Source organism: Kogia breviceps, chromosome 11 (genome assembly GCF_026419965.1).
Source record: "Kogia breviceps isolate mKogBre1 chromosome 11, mKogBre1 haplotype 1, whole genome shotgun sequence".
Classification (NCBI taxonomy): domain Eukaryota; kingdom Metazoa; phylum Chordata; class Mammalia; order Artiodactyla; family Physeteridae; genus Kogia; species Kogia breviceps.
The window spans coordinates 11,923,600-11,939,558 of record NC_081320.1 but is presented as its reverse complement, the minus strand read 5'-3'; the positions used below and the strand labels follow the sequence as shown (position 1 = coordinate 11,939,558).

At 45.0% G+C, this 15,959-nt stretch overlaps 1 long non-coding RNA gene across 3 annotated transcripts in view; it reads right to left on the bottom strand.

Annotated features, from left to right (window-relative positions):
• The window catches only part of LOC131765482 (uncharacterized), a 41,883-nt gene extending 27,848 nt beyond the window's left edge, over positions 1-14,035 (bottom strand). For 2 of the 3 annotated variants that reach the window (XR_010835232.1, XR_010835233.1), the window contains exon 1: positions 13,661-14,035. This is a non-coding gene — a long non-coding RNA (uncharacterized lncRNA). The remainder of the gene's footprint in view (positions 1-13,660) is intronic. The other variant, XR_010835235.1, reaches the window with a different exon arrangement.
• Positions 14,036-15,959: the final 1,924 nt, after the last annotated feature.

Here is a 15,959-nt window from a genome sequence, read left to right as displayed (position 1 = left end):
GCATTGCTTCTCCCCAGGTGAGTCTAACGTACAGCAAAGTTTCAGGACCTTGGCTTTAAAAAGTCATTTGAGGGACTTCCCTGGCGGTCCAGTGGTTAGGATTCTGTGCTTCCACTGCAGGGGGCAAGGGTTTGATCCCTGCTCAGGGAACTAAGATCCCATAAGCTGCACGGTGCAGCCAGAATAAATTTAAAAATAAATAAATAGCCTCTGTTTAAAAAAATTAAGTAAAACAAAAAGTCATTTGACAAATCCAGCCAATGCTAGACATTATGGGTGCAGGAGGAAGCTGAGGCCACCCTACCCCAGGTCTTGGGAATCTCATCCCTCTAGATCCAGCATCTGTACAGAACTGACTGTGTCCTAAATTCATTTTCTCATTTCATTCTCACCTCAGCCCTGTGATATAGATATTATTACTATTATTGTCATCCTCCTTCTAGAGAAGGAAACGAAGGCTGAGCTGGGTGAAGGACTTTCTCTAGGAACCTTGGTCACTCCCTGGGGCCTTCACCTGTCCTGTCACCGCCCCTCCTCCTAAAGGTTGGCCACCACCACAGAGAACACCACCACCAGAGTCTTTGTACGAAGGTTCAGCGGGGAAAATTCACTTCCTGCCATTTTCTCTGCAGTCTGCCCTTGGGTATCAGTCACCACTCCATCCCGGTTTGTGGGGTAAAGGAGGGAGACAGTCACCTCCCTTCTCGGGCCATTGGTCCCTCTTACACTTGGTCCATTAGCCAGATGCAGGGCAGGGTTAAGAACAGAAATGCCCAGCAATTGCCAGGAGCTCAGCTCAGGGTAGAAATGAGCGGAGGGCAGGAGGGAGAGATCACATCCTGATGTTTTGTCATCTGGTAAATCCTCTCCCAGCCTGACCGGGCTCCACATCTGTTATTGAATCAGGTAGGAATTGTAGAGAGGATGGGACCTGGGCTTGTCCCATGGGCCATGTTCCTAGAATGACCACCCCCTCCTACACACAGTGTTTGCGTCATGAACCACTCTCCCAAGGAGATGAGGCCTCCCTTCAGAAAACCACTTGGTACGTACAGATCTGGTCATGAAAATGTCCATTTCGTTTGAACCATCCCGTTCCAAGAATCTATCCTTAAAGAATATAGAAAATAGAAAAAGCTAAATGCAAGAAGAGAACTCATGAGAAAACAGAGGCCCTTTTAATGTCCAACTAGAGAAGAGTGAATCTGTTATTTTTAAACGATTACACAAACTTTGCAAATTGTGGTTAAGAAGATGAACTCAGAAACTGTGAAAATGCTTTTCCCACATGGGGGGAAAAAAGCAGAACCCAAAATTGTATTTGCACAGGCATGTCAACCATTTACAAAATGCATACACAAAGGACGGAAAAAATAACTCAAGTGAACAGTGAACTTAATGTGCATATGAATCACCCAGGGGTCTGGGTAAAATGCAGGGCTGTATTTAACTTCTTATCTTCAGTATCTAAATTTTCTGACATGTGGTTAAATAATGAAGATTCAAGTACATAAAATGACATAGAAACTCCAAAAAATGTTTACGCTATATACACAATGGAATACTACTCAGTCATAAAAAAGAATGAAATAATGCCATTTGCAGCAACATGGATGGACCTGGAGATGATCATACTAAGTGAAGTAAGCCAGACAGAGAGAGACAAATGCCATATGATATCACTCATATGTGGAATCTAAAATATGACGCAAATGAACTTATCTGTGAGACGAAAAACAGCCTCACAGACATAGAGAACAGACTTGTTGTTGCCAAGGGGGGAGGGTTAGACTGGGAGTTTGGGATTAGCAGACACAAACTATTACAATATACAGAATGGATAAACAACAAGGTCCAACTGTATAGCACAGGGAACTATATTCAATATCCTGTGATAAACCGTAATGGAAAAGAATATGAAAAAGAATGTGTGTGTGTGTATATATATATATATAAAACTGAATCACTTTGCTGTACGGCAGAAATTAACACAACATTGTAAATCAACTCTACTTCAATAAAATAAATTTTTAAAAGGAAATGCTGGCTTCCCTGGTGGCACAGTGGTTGAGAGTCCGCCTGCCGATGCAGGGAACGCGGGTTCGTGCCCCGGTCCGGGAGGATCCCACGTGCCGCGGAGCGGCTGGGCCCGTGAGCCGTGGCCACTGAGCCTGTGCGTCCGGAGCCTGTGCTCCGCAAAGGGAGAGGCCGCAACAGTGAGAGGCCCCCATAGCACAAAAAAAAAAAAAAAAAGGAAATGCTTATGCTAACTGAAAACAGCAGTACACAAAATGATACATACATTGATTCATGGTTTTTTTGAGTAAAATTTTTTTTTTTTTTTTGCATTTCATGAGCACCTGCCCTGGAGAAGGTGGAGCCCACCAGCCTCTTTTGAAAAGTGAACAGGAGCTCCCCGGAGACCGCATGAGGAATTCCGGGCAGAGCAACTGCAGGTGTGAAAGGGAGAAGGGGTGTAATGAACACACATGAACTGATCCTGGCGCCCGAAGGGAGTGGGGGAGGGGAGAAGGCCAGATTACAAAGGCTCCTGTGCCCTAATAAAGAGCTTGACCTTGACCCAGCAGGTGGTGGGGAGCCCTGGAAGCATTTTGAGCAGGATGAGGACGTGATCCACCTGGTGTTAAAGCTGCCTCTGGTGTCAGTGCAGGGAAGGCTCGGCCGGCTAGGACAACGGGAGCTGCCAGCCATGGCCCGGGAAGGAGCTGTGAGCGACTGAATTCGTGGGATAGGGCGAGGGGAGGGACGGCCAGAGAGTCACTAGGTTATTCAGGACCTGGAAACTGATTAACTGGAGGGGATCCCGGAGATGAACGAGGCTGAGATGATGAGAAGCCGGAGGAGCATGTGGCCACCAACCCAGAGACACAGGAAGGGCAGGGGCTCATTGGGAGAGCAAAGGCCTCATCCACGAGCTGGAGAGAGAGTTCCAGCTCCACCGACGTTAACTTGAAACCCTGGGGGCCAGATATATTTCAGAATTCAATATTTTCTAAGTTTTAGAGGGTAACACATGATTTACTGTATATATGCACGATCACACTTTGGGTGGAGTCTAGGGCAACAGCCCATAATCAGATCCACTGACGTTCGTGCAGGCAACCCATGAATATTCATTCACACGAAGTGGGTCCACAAAGACAATAAACAACCTCATGTTGGAGCCGATCCAGGCTGCCACCGGATAAGTCTGGGATCCTTTGGGTCTGGGGACCTGGGATTGAGGAGAGGGATGGTGCATGAGCATCGTGGTAGCTGAAGACCCAGTGGCAGGAGGGCCCCTCGGAGAGACGGGGGCACAAGCGAGCTGAGGACAGAGGCCTGGGAACAGCCACATAGGGACAGAGGCAGGAGAGGAGCCAACAAAAGAGGCTGACAGGGAGCTGCCAGATTTGCCGGGGAGAAGTAGAATGAAGAGATGTCCCTGCCAGCCAGGGAGGAAAGAGGGAACTGTGAGCTGGGACATCACTGCAAAAAGCCAAGGTCAGAAAAGGCCCAAGGTCACAGGAGACCTGGACCCATGGGGCATCAGTGGCAAGAGGGGACAGCAGTCGAGTGGGGGCAGAGGCCAGGGAGGTGGGAGCAGCGTGTGAAGCCCTCTCCTTGCAGGAGCCTTGGCCAAAAAAAAGCAATGAGACTGGGCTACAGAGCCAGACTGACCTCAGGGCTGCAGGACCAAGGGTCTCAATAAATGACAGAGAAGGCAAAGGATGGAAATCAGGTTAAAAGACATAACGTGCATCCACCAAAAGACTTGTATAAGAATGTTCGTGGCATCTTTATTCACAATGATCCCAAACTGGAAACAATCCAAATGCCCATCAGGACCAGAAAGGATAACTACATGGTGTCCTATCCATCCAATGGGGTAAGGAGGAGAATAAACTGTACTACCCACGATAACATAGGGGAATCTCACAGACATAATATCGAGCGTAAGAACTCATGTACTGAGACTTCCCTTGTGGCGCAGTGGTTAAGAAGCCGCCTGCCGATGCAGGGGACACGGGTTCGTGCCCCGGTCCGGGAGGATCCCACATGCCGCAGAGCAACTAAGCCCGTGCACCGCAACTACTGAGCCCGCGTGCCACAACTACCGATGCCCGTGCACCTAGAGCCCGTGCTCCGCAACAAGAGAAGCCACCGCAATGAGAAGCCCATGCACCGCAACGAAGACCTAATGCAGCCAAAAATAAATAAGTAAATATATTTTAGAAAATAAATAAATTTTTTTTAAAAAAACTCATGTACTTTATTATATGTACATTAGACCTCAAGGAAAAAAATTAAGGATGATGGGTTTGAAGATTTCAGATGGGGAGCAGTCTGGAAGAGGAGCAGGCCCTGTGGTGCAGGGTAGAAGCAGATCCCAGGGAGGTTGATGGAGTCTGGGAGGGGAGGGAACCCGCGCTCCACGGACAGGAAAGTCATTCAATTGTGAATGATTGTGAAACAGTTAAGAAGAACTATTTTGGAAAGTGGATGGTGCTGTGCTAGTTTATTCGCAGGCCCTATTCCAATGAGGCTGCTGGTCCCAGCCGCCCTTTCCCTGTCTGTCCCCAGGTCTGGTCCCCAAATCCACTGTAGCATCTGCTGGGCAACGCTGTGGACACACACCTGCCCACACACCGCACACGCTTACAAGGGCCAAACCCGGAAAAAGGCTTAGTGACACCACAGGAATGGAGTGGCCCTGGCTGGCCCACTGACACCTGAGGTCCTGGTTAGGTTCAGCCTGGTCATACTGGTCTCCTTTTCCTTTGGATTGACCTCTTCCCTAGGAGACTTCTGGCTCTCACACATGAGATATCCCTCATCTGCTCACCAGCCTCTCCAGGGCCTCCATGTGTGTGACACGGGACAGACCTGGAAGGCCACAGGGCTCAGTGAACAATGGCTGCCGGGCACAGCAGCTGTCCTCACCAAGATTACAACCAACCCGAAACGAGTAGAATGCTTACTTCATGAGTCTTCGTTTTCTCTTCAATAAAACTGCTAGGTCTCAATTAATTTTTAAGGGAGAGAGGCATCAGGGTGACAGTTCATAAATTTCTCAAATTCAGACTAAGCTAAAGGCAGGCAGCAGTCTGGCGCCTGCCTGTGAGGCTCCCATCTCAGACAGGGTACGTCCCAGGGGTTCGGGGCAAAACAAGCTAAGCCCTGTGCAAAGATTCTAGGTCGGCAGGAGAGTGACCTAATTAAACACGCAGGCTTATTCTTGGACAAGGAGCCCCAATTAAGGCCCCTGGGCAGCCACAGCGCAAAGGCACAGCTCTAGAAGTAACCGGAATAATTATTTTTAAACAGCAGTTACTTACTTCTGATTATTAAAGTAGCACATATTCATCATAGCACGTTTGGAAAATACAGAAAGTACAGACAAGAAAATGCTACCCAGAGATAGCCACTGTTTTTGCTTATTTCCTCATGGTCTTTTTTTGGTACATATTTACATGTTTGACCTTCAGGGAAATGTTTATTCACATAACGTAAGTGAAAAAAGATACAAAATTATAAGCAGTGTGATCCCAAATGTGTTAGGATTGTCATAAGGATACTGTTCTGTATCCTGTTTCTTTCACTCAGTATTAAAACACAAACGTCTCCTCCACCTCATTAAATATTCAGCTACTTGATGTTTAATGACTGCACAGTGTCCATCATATAGGATAACGTATACACTCTTCCATTGTGATGGGGCATTTACATTGCTTCCAATTTTTTAAATAACTTTACAATGGACCTCCCTGTATAGCTCTGACGTTTTTTCTTGGGCTAGATTTCCAGACGTAAAAATTATTTAGGACTCTTATTATACGTGACCAAACGGCTTTCTGAACATCTGAAGTGATTGTCACCACTATGAACAAAGTATGAGATATCATAGTGCCCACGGCGTATCTTAATTCCTGTCATAACAACCAGAACTCCTTTACCTACTGGTGGTAGATCCAGATCCAACCCAGAGGCAGTGTTAGCAGATACCAGTTCCTCAGCGCCACCTGGACTTTGTAACAAAGCACAGCCCCAGCACCAGTCAGCTTTCACCAGGCGAGGCTGCTGTAACAAACAACCCTTCAGCGGGGAAGCTTTCTCTCTCACCCACGTCTGCTGCAAATAGCAGCAGACACCACCCCTGCATGGCCTGCATGGTTGTGCAGGCCATGCTCTGTTATGGCCGGCAGGTAAGTCCCTCAGAGTAAGGTGAGACTGAAGGACAGGGATAATTCTCTTGCAGGAGTCAGGAGTCTTGCCCCCATGAGGAAGGTGGAGAGATGGGGAGAAAAGGAGACAAAAGGAAAGCAGTAACGTGTGCAAAGGAAGCTAGTGGTGCCCCCGAAACAGGACAATCAGAAGACAGGTCTGCCTGCTGTGCCACCAGCTACCCAGACCCCTGCTCCATCCCCCTTACATCCCCATGTCTGCTCCAAATCTTCAGAAAAATCCTCCTAGGGCTTCTCTGGTGACACAGTGGTTAAGAATCCGCCTGCCAATGCAGGGGACACGGGTTTGAGCCCTGGTCCAGGAAGATCCCACATGCCATGGAGCAACTAAGCTCATGCACCAAAACTACTGAGCCTGCGCTCTAGAGCCTGCAAGCCACAACTACTGAAGCCCGCGTGCCTAGAGCCCGTGCTCCGCAACAAGAGAAGCCACCGCAGTGAGAAGCCCTTGCACTGCAACAAAGAGTAGCCCCTGCTCACCACAACTAGAGAAAGCCCGCGTGCAGCAACAAAGGCCCAACATAGCCAAAAATAAAATAAATTAAATAAAAATAAATTCAAAAAAAAACACTGATGAAAGAAATCAAAGATGACACAAACAGATGGAGAAATATACTTTACCATGTTCTTGGATTGGAAGAATCAATATTGTGAAAATGACTATGCTACCCAAAGCAATCTACAGATTCAGTGCAATCCCTATCAATCTACCAGTGGCATTCTTCACAGAATTAGAACAAAAAAAACTTACAATTTGTATGGAAACACAAAAGACCCTGAATAGCCAAAGCAATCTTGAGAAAGAAAAATGGAGTTGGAGGAATCAGGCTCCCAGACTTCAAACTATACTACAAAGCTACGCTAATCAAGACAGTATGGTGCTGGCACATAAACAGAAATATAGATCAATGATACAGGATAGAATGCCCAGAGACAAACCCACACACAGATGGGCACCTAATTCACAACAAAGGAGGCAAGAACATACAATGGAGAAAAGACAGCCTCTTCAATAAGTAGTGCTGGGAAAACTGGACAGCTACATGTAAAAGAATGAAATTAGAACACTAACACCATACACAAAAATAAACACCAAGTGGATTAAAGACTTAAGTGTAAGACCAGACACTATAAAACTTTTAATGTTGTTTTTTTTGTGTGTGTGTGTGTGGTACGCGGGCCTCTCACTGTTGTGGCCTCTCCCATTGTGAAGCATAGCCTCCAGATGCACAGACTCAGCAGCCATGGCTCACGGGCCCAGCCGCTCCGCAGCATGTAGGATCTTCCCGGACCGGGGCACAAACCCGTGTCCCCTGCATCAGCAGGCAGATTCCCAACCACTGCGCCACCAGGGAAGCCTAATCTATTTTTTAAAAATCAATGATATTGAAAAGCAATGTTAAGAGCATGACAACACAAGCCACAGACTAGGTCAAAATATTTGCAAGACACATCTGATGAAGGGCTGTCATCCAAAATATACAAATAACTCTTAGAGCTCAGCAATAAGAAAACAAACAATCTGATTCAAAAATGGGCAAAAGACCTGAACAGGTGCCTCACCAAAGAAGACATAAAGATGGCAAGTAAGTATATGAAAAGATGTTCAACATCATAGGTCATTAGAGAACTACAAATTAAAACAAAGAGATACAACTACACACCAGTTCGAATGGCCAAAATCCAAAACACTGACAACACCAAGTGCTGGTAAGGGTGTGGAGCATCAGGAACTCTCACTCGTTGCTAGTGGGAACGCAAAATGTTACAGCCACTTCAGGAGACAGTTTGTCAGTTTCTTACAAAACTAAACATACTTACCATACAATCCAGTAACCACACTCCTTGGTTATTTACCCAAATAAACTGAAAACTTGTGTCCATACAAAAACCTGCACGTGGATGTTTATAGCAGCTTTTTTTACAATTGCCAAAACTTGGAAGCAACCATGATGTCCTTCAGTAGGTGAATGGATAAACAATCTGTGATACATTCAGACAATGGAATATTATTCAGTGCTAAAAAGAAATGCACTATAAAGCCAGGAGAAGACATGGAGGAAACAAGTGCATGTTTTTAAGTGAAAGAAGCCAATCTGAAAAGGCTACATATTGTATTATTTCAACTAAAAACATTCTAGAAAGGGCAAAAGGGAGGGATGGATGGATGGAAGGGAGGGAGGAAGGGAGGGAGGGAGAAAGGAGGGAAGGAAGGAGGGAAGGTAGAAAAGAAAATGTGTACATATTATATGGGTTAGTATTTTTTAGCTCCATTCACTGAGGGACTGGAAGCAATGACACCCCAGTAGTTAAGAGCACACCTAACATCCAGATCTTGATTTCTAATCCCATTCTGCAGTAAAAGGAATCAGGAGAGTAATTCCAGGGTTGAGACAGAGAAAATACAAACAAGTCTGAAGCATCTTGTGCTACCAGAAGGTAAGGAAGTACTAAAAAAAATTAAAAGTAGGAATAAAAGATGGGGCCATATTAAAAGAACACAGGAGCCGATCTGAAAGAGCTCCCAACAACCAAAGGTGAAACAATTTGAGCAGCAAAATAAACAATAGTATTGGCTTGTAACTCAAAGAATAAAATAAATATCCATGAATTCCTACGGATATAAATAAATGACTAAATAAATAGGGGAGTAGGGACAGCTCTTCCTTACAGAAGAATTCCCATTAATAAATGTAGAAGTAATGAGAGAAATATAAAACTCATAGAACTCCACAGTAATAATTAAAGTCTCATGCTTTGTTTTATGCCCTGCTGTCACTATCTTGACATTCTTAATAATTTTTGGAAAAGGGGCTCTGCGTTTTCATTCTGCTCTGGGTCCCACAAACTATGTAGCTGGTCCTGGATGTAGGCAATATCCACAGATGAATGATAAAATTAGTGGGTGTAAGTTTAAGGAAAAACAGGAGGGAATTCCCTCGTGGTCTGGTGGTTAGGACTCTGGGCTTTTACTGCCCAGGACCCAGGTTCAATCGGTGGTGGGGGAACTAAGATCCCACGAGCCACAAAAAAAAAAAAAAAAAAAAAGGAAAAAAACAGGATATTTGCATAGCCTTAAAGTATCTCCCCTCAAACACTTGTTAATTACGAGGGGGGAAATAGCAACTTTACAATGGTGAAACCAGACAGACACTACCTTAACTAAATGATCAAAGTTAATATCATGTACCCCATATGGTGCACTGAGAAAGCCACATTACTTCTGCGTTATTCTTCCCCAAAATCCATAACTTTAACCTAATCATGAGAAAACATTAGATATACTCAAATTGAGGGACATTCTATAAACTATCTGACCATTACTGTTTTGTCAAAGTCATGAAAGACAAGACAAGGCTAAGAAGCAGATGGGAGAAGTTTAAGATGATATGACAACTAAATGCAAAATGGGATCTTGTCACAGAACAAGAACATTAGGTGAGAAACTAGGGAAACCTGAATAAAATCTATAGATCTGTTAAAAGTACTCAGTCAATATTCATTTTCTGCGTTCAGTAATTGTACAATGATTATGAAAGATGTTAGCATTAGAAGAAGCTGGGAGAAGGGCATAAGGGATATCTCTGTACCATCGTAGTAACTTCTTCAAGTCCAAAATTATTTCAAAATTAAAAAAAATTAAAGTCATGACAATAAAAAAGCCACAATGGAATACACCACGTGCAAAGCCAAAAGACGTGATAAACTGCAGGGAAGGGGGCTTGCTACTCATGTCACAGACAGAGATCAAACCTCCCTACTACAGAAAGAGCTTCTAGAAGAATATCCATAACCCAAATGAGAAAAATGAACAGATAATTCAAAGAACAGAAATACAAATGGCTCTTAAATGTATAAAAAAAGAAAAAGGTCGTCAACATAGCATTGTAAATCAACTATACTTCAATTAAAGATAATAAATTTTTAATTAAATTTAAAAGATCATCAAGCTCACTCACAAGAAAAGTGCAAATTAAAACTACAGATACCAATTTTCACCTATCAGACTGGCAAAACTCCAACAAGATAATACATGCAGTGAGGCTGTGGAGAAAGAGGAACTTTCACACATTCTTCGTGATAGTGCAGATCGGTACAGCGCCTTCAGGAAGGCAATTTGGCAGCATCTACAAGATTAAGAGAAATCCTTTGACCCATCAGTTCCTCATGACACTTCAGAATGACTTGTACACATCCAAAATGACCACATGGACAAGGACATGGACCACACTGCAACACTGTTTATAATAGTAAAAATAAACAGCATATACTCATCAACAGAGGGCTGGCTACGTAAATAAGGTCCCTCCATAATGGAATATCATATATATATATATATACAACCATGAAAAAGAATGAGGAAGCTCTCCATCTACTAATAAGGAAAGATCTCCAATGTATGCCAATAACTAGTAAGGAAAAAAGGTAGCAGAACAAATAATGCACTATATTCGTGTAAAAAGAGAGGGAAAAGAATCCATATTTGTTTGCTTGTATTTTCATAAAGAAACACTGGAAGAATATATAAGAAACAAAAAACAAGTTTTCAGAGGACAGGGAAGGCAGTAGGAACCAGAGATGGAAAATAAGGAAAAGAGACAGACTTTTCACAGGACACCAGCTCATATTTTTGGATCGTGAGCCATAAAATTACATTAAAAACTACAGGGCAATTTTCATATAAAGAAAGTGTAATTATAACCAAAAACAAAATCGTACCCTGAACCCAGCAGTCATTCTTTAGAATGAAAGACATATTTTTAACTTTATGTTGACAAGAAAAAAAGCATACATAAGACCCAAACATTTCAAGATAACTTATTCCTAGAGTAATAACATGATGTGAATTAAAGCAAAAAGATGAATATAGTCAATAGTTGGATGCCAGAGAACCAGCTGGACCAACAAAGTATGAGAAACTGTAATATACGTTTTATTTTCATTCCTGTCATGTTACTAGGGAAAAAGTAAAGTTTTTGCTTGTCTGTTTGTTACGTGGAAGGAAGGGGTGCGGGGAGGGAGAAAGGGAAGGGAAGGAAATGAGGAAGGGCAAATGGAGAACCAATGAGTCTACGGATAGGAATGTAAATTGGTGCACCCTTTTTGCAGGGCAATTTTGCAATATCTATAAACTTTTTTTAAAAACATCTTTATTGGAGTATAATTGCTTTACAACGGTGTGCTAGTTTCTGCTTTACAACAAAGTGAATCAGTTATACTATAAACACTTTTAACACACATGCCCTTTGCCCCAGAATTCCCTTTTCTGGGAATTTGCCCAACAGATATATTCCCACAGCTATATAAAAGATAATTAATGTGGCATATAAAGATTTTTAATGCAGCATAGTTTATATAGCAAATAAAAATGTTCACCAATGGAAAACTGGTTAAATTATGAGGTGCCCTAAAATGCAACCCTCTACAGAATGAGGTAGGTGTGTCTATACCAAAACAAAAAGTTGGCTGCGATATTAGCAAGTGAAAAAACAAGTTGCATCATAGTAAACACCATAATCCTATTTGTGTAAAGATAAAATATGATTAAGGGCAAGCGTGTCTATAAAAATTGTCTGGGGGCTTCCCTGGTGGCGCAGTGGTTGAGAGTCCGCCTGCCGATGCAGGGGACGCGGGTTCGTGCCCTGGTCCGGGAGGATCCCACATGCCGCAGAGCGGCTGGGCCCGTGAGCCGTGGCCGCTGAGCCTGCGCGTCCGGAGCCTGTGCTCCGCAACGGGAGAGGCCACAACAGTGAGAGGCCCGAGTACCAAAAAAATAAATAAATAAAAATTTAAAAATTTAAAAAATAAATAAAAATTGTCTGGAAGGATCCATTGACATCTGCCAATAATGGGTCACTCAGAGGAGTGAGACCGAGAATGGGGAAAAGGGGAAGAGATGGGGAAGTCCGATTGGAAAACATTAGTCTTTTGAACAGATTATGTTTACCATGTGCATGTATTACTTTGTTTTCATTACGGTAAAATACACATAATATAAAATTTCCACTTTAACCTTTTTTTTTTTTTTTTGCCACGCTGTGTGGAATGCAGGATCTTGTTTCCCAGACCAGGAATCGAACCCGTGCCCCCTGCAGTGGAAGCGCACAGCCCTAACCACTGGACCGCCAGAGAATTCCCTATCCCTTTTTTTTATACTGTAAAACTTTATTCATATGACTATGCCTGAGGACATTGTTATAACACTTTTTTTTACTAAAGTATAGTAGATCTATAATATTATATTCGTTTCAGGTGTACAGTATAGTGAGTCAATATTTTTACAGATTATACTCCATTTAAAGTTATTATAAAACACTGGCTATATTCCCTGTGCTATACATTACTACCTTGTACCTTATTTATGTTATACATAATAGTTTGTACCTCTTAATTCCCTACCCTTATTTTGCCCCTGCTCCAACCTTATACCCACTAGTATCCGCTAGTTTGTTCTCTGTATCTGTGAATCGGTCTGTTTTGTTATATTAATTCATTTTTATTTTTTAGATTCCAGAATTTCACCCCTTTATATGAATGAATAGTATTCCATTATAGGGATATGCCACATTTTATTTATCGATTCATCTAATGGACATTTGGATGTTCCCAACTTTTGGCTATTGTGAATGATTCTGCTGTGAACATGGGTATATACCCGTCTGTTTGAGTCCCTGCTTTCAACTCTCTTGGCTATCTACCTAGAAGTGAAATTGCTGGATCGTATGGTAATTCTATGTTTAATTTTTGAGAAACCTCCATACTGAGTCCCAAAGTGGCTGCACCATTTTATTGATACATTCCCACTAGCAACACACAAGGGTTCCAACTTCTTCACATTGCATGTATTACTTCTATAACTAAAAATGTATTGAATTTTTAGAATCTCACCATTTTACTTCAATAAGAAAGTCTCTAATTTTTTCCCTCTCACTAAAAATATTGTTAGATTACAAATTCCTGGAGATCAGGGATCAACGTTTTTTTTAATGCATTAACCATCTGTTAAAAATAAAACTGCAGTCAGCGGAGGCAGAAGCAAAGAGAGCCAGCAGTAAACCTGCAAAGCATGGGCACCGGCGACCCCACCACCACCCCGGAGCCAACACCCCCAGCGATCCTGAGCATCCGGGTCTCACGGGGGCCCGGCGGGTGCTCCAGAGCCCGGGACACTCTGATTTGGAAACTCGGGGCGCACAAAACCCAGCCGGCTGCCGGGGCCCCGCTGGGATCTGCCTGAGCCGCCTGGGGTCCGATGGGTTCAAAAAGGGACTCCGCTTGGGGCACCAAGAGCCGAGTGGATTTCCCAAGCCAGAGGCCGGATTTCTTATTAAGTGGGGCATCTTTTCGGCCCTTTTGGGTCGTATGGGGATGAGCAGCTCTTTCCTGAGGTTACCGCATTTTACCTATTTACCTACCCCGTACTTTACCGCCAGGCTGAACTTCAGGAGACGCTTCGCGAGTTCGCTGGTTCTTTACTCTCCATCTCATCAACGATGACAGATGCAGAGGAAGGAAAACCCAGAGCGCCTGCGCAGGGTTCGCTGCCTCATTTCCCTGGAGACCCAGCTGGGGCTTGGAGGCTGGGCCCTTCGGAGATAGGCTGTGGATGAGGGGCTGCCTCTCCCGCCTTTCCTCCCGGCTTCACGTCCAAGTCACCCCGCACAGCCACTGCTCCCTTCACCCGCCTCGACCCATTTTGCAGATGGAGCGGCGGAGGCTGTCAAAGCCCAGCGGAGAACTTGTTAGAGCCTCACCTCCGTAGCTGGCTTCATCCCTTTCCAGCCGGGCCCCTGCCGCCTCTCATCACCCCGTCTCCTACCCTTGCTCACGTTGCTCCAGCCACTCAGGCCTCCTGCTCATTAAAACCACCTACTCCTTCCTGCTCCAGGCAGGGATCTCGCCAGCCCTCCCAGATCTTCGCCCGCGCTCTGCCTCGGGACAGGCAGGGTTGCTCTGCGGTCCAGACCAAATTCGGAGCAGAGGGGGCCCTTCCAGGCCCTTCCAATCTCAACACTGTGGGCGCTCCCCTTTTGGACCTGAGGGACCGTTCACAACCCTTCGGCCTCAGAATGGACTTAACGCTTGGAAACAGAACAACCAGAGACAGCCTGGAGAGCCTCCGACCCACACAAGGCACTGGTTTCTGTGAGCCCGAGTCTCTTCACAGGCTTCCAGTCTGAATACCCACCCCAGTCCTTCTTCCTCAACCCTGTCGGAAAATCCTGCCCAGAAAATTCCCTCCTCCACCCTTCTGTCCCCCTACCCCGAGCCACAAGCCCAAGGACCAGGGCCAGCAGTGAGGGCTGACATGCACCCACTCCTGCGGGGATGACAGAGTTTGTGTCTCTTCCCAGGAGAAAAATAGCAGCGATGACTAACCTCGCTGTGCGGTTTTAAGCTGCTCAAAGCTCCTGTGCCATTTGATCCCCTCCACCTCCTCCCCAAGTATCCAGTAAGATAAAGAACACACGTAATTATAGCCCTGGTATGGCAGGGAAGAGTGGTATCCAGAAGGTTTAAATACCTTGTTAAGGGGGCTCAGTAGTAAGTGGGGAGCTGGGTCTCAAATCCAGATTTTCTGATTTTTCTTTTTTTTCAAAACACCTGTGTCTCATCCTCTTCGTGCTGGCTCTTTGCTAGGTCTTAATGATAAACAAATGCAAATGAGTGTCTGGAGTTTAATGGGTTCGCCATTTCCCTATTTTCATTTGCATGAAGGTCCTGTATTAATCCAGGCTAGTAAAAGAGTGCTAAGTCAGGGAGATCAGCTCGGTGCTTTGTGACCACCTAGAGGGGTGGGATAGGGAGGGTGGGAAGGAGACGCAAGAGGAAGGAGATAGGGGGATATAAGTATACGTATAGCTGATTCACTTTGTTATACAGCAGAAACTAACACACCCATTGTAAAGCAATTGTACTCCAATAAAGATGTTTTAAAAAAAGAGTGCTAAGTAAGGAGAGCTTTCTGGACCCTCAAATCACAGAATCCTGGTGTTCACCAATGTGTATACACTCATTTCCTTCCTTAGGGGCTCCGCCCCTCTCTCCATGACTCACTCTCTCTCCATCTTCCCGCTCCACAGCTCTACCCTCTGCTCCCCAAGCAGCCTGACCACAGTAGCCTCAGGGTGCCCAGAGGAAAAGCCACAGCGTAGGGGAGAAACTGAGCCCGATCTCTGGGGGTTAGATGGTCCCAGCATCTAATGTGGAGGAGGGCCAAGAGACTGAGGCTCTGGAGGGAGAGCAAAGGCAGGCACAGGGGGTCACAAGAAAAAGGTCAAGGCTGGCTCTGACCACAGTCCCCAGGTTGGGTGCAGGAGTGAGGGAGGCATGGGACAGGTGAAGCAGGGCCTGCTGAGAGGAGGGAGAAGCTGGTATGATGGAGGGGCGGGGCAGGCAGCAGAGGTGGAGAGTGGACCAGGCTGGACCAAAGCGGGAGCAGCTGGGTGGATACAGACCGTGGGGAGATGGGGGAAGGGTGCCTGTGGTCACTGTTGCTGCCTCCCTGCAGAAGCCAGAGATCAAGTTCAGACTTGCCGGTCCTATAGCAACAGAGCCAACAGGGGCAACTTCAGCCAAAAAAAAAAAAAAAAAGCATTGATGAGAAGGAGGGCTCACAGAATGAAGCAGCAGAAACTAAAGTCAGAAAGGCAGAGGCTAAGGGCAGCTGCAGGGGCCACAGCTCAGGGAGCCAGAACAGGGTGCCTCTGGCAT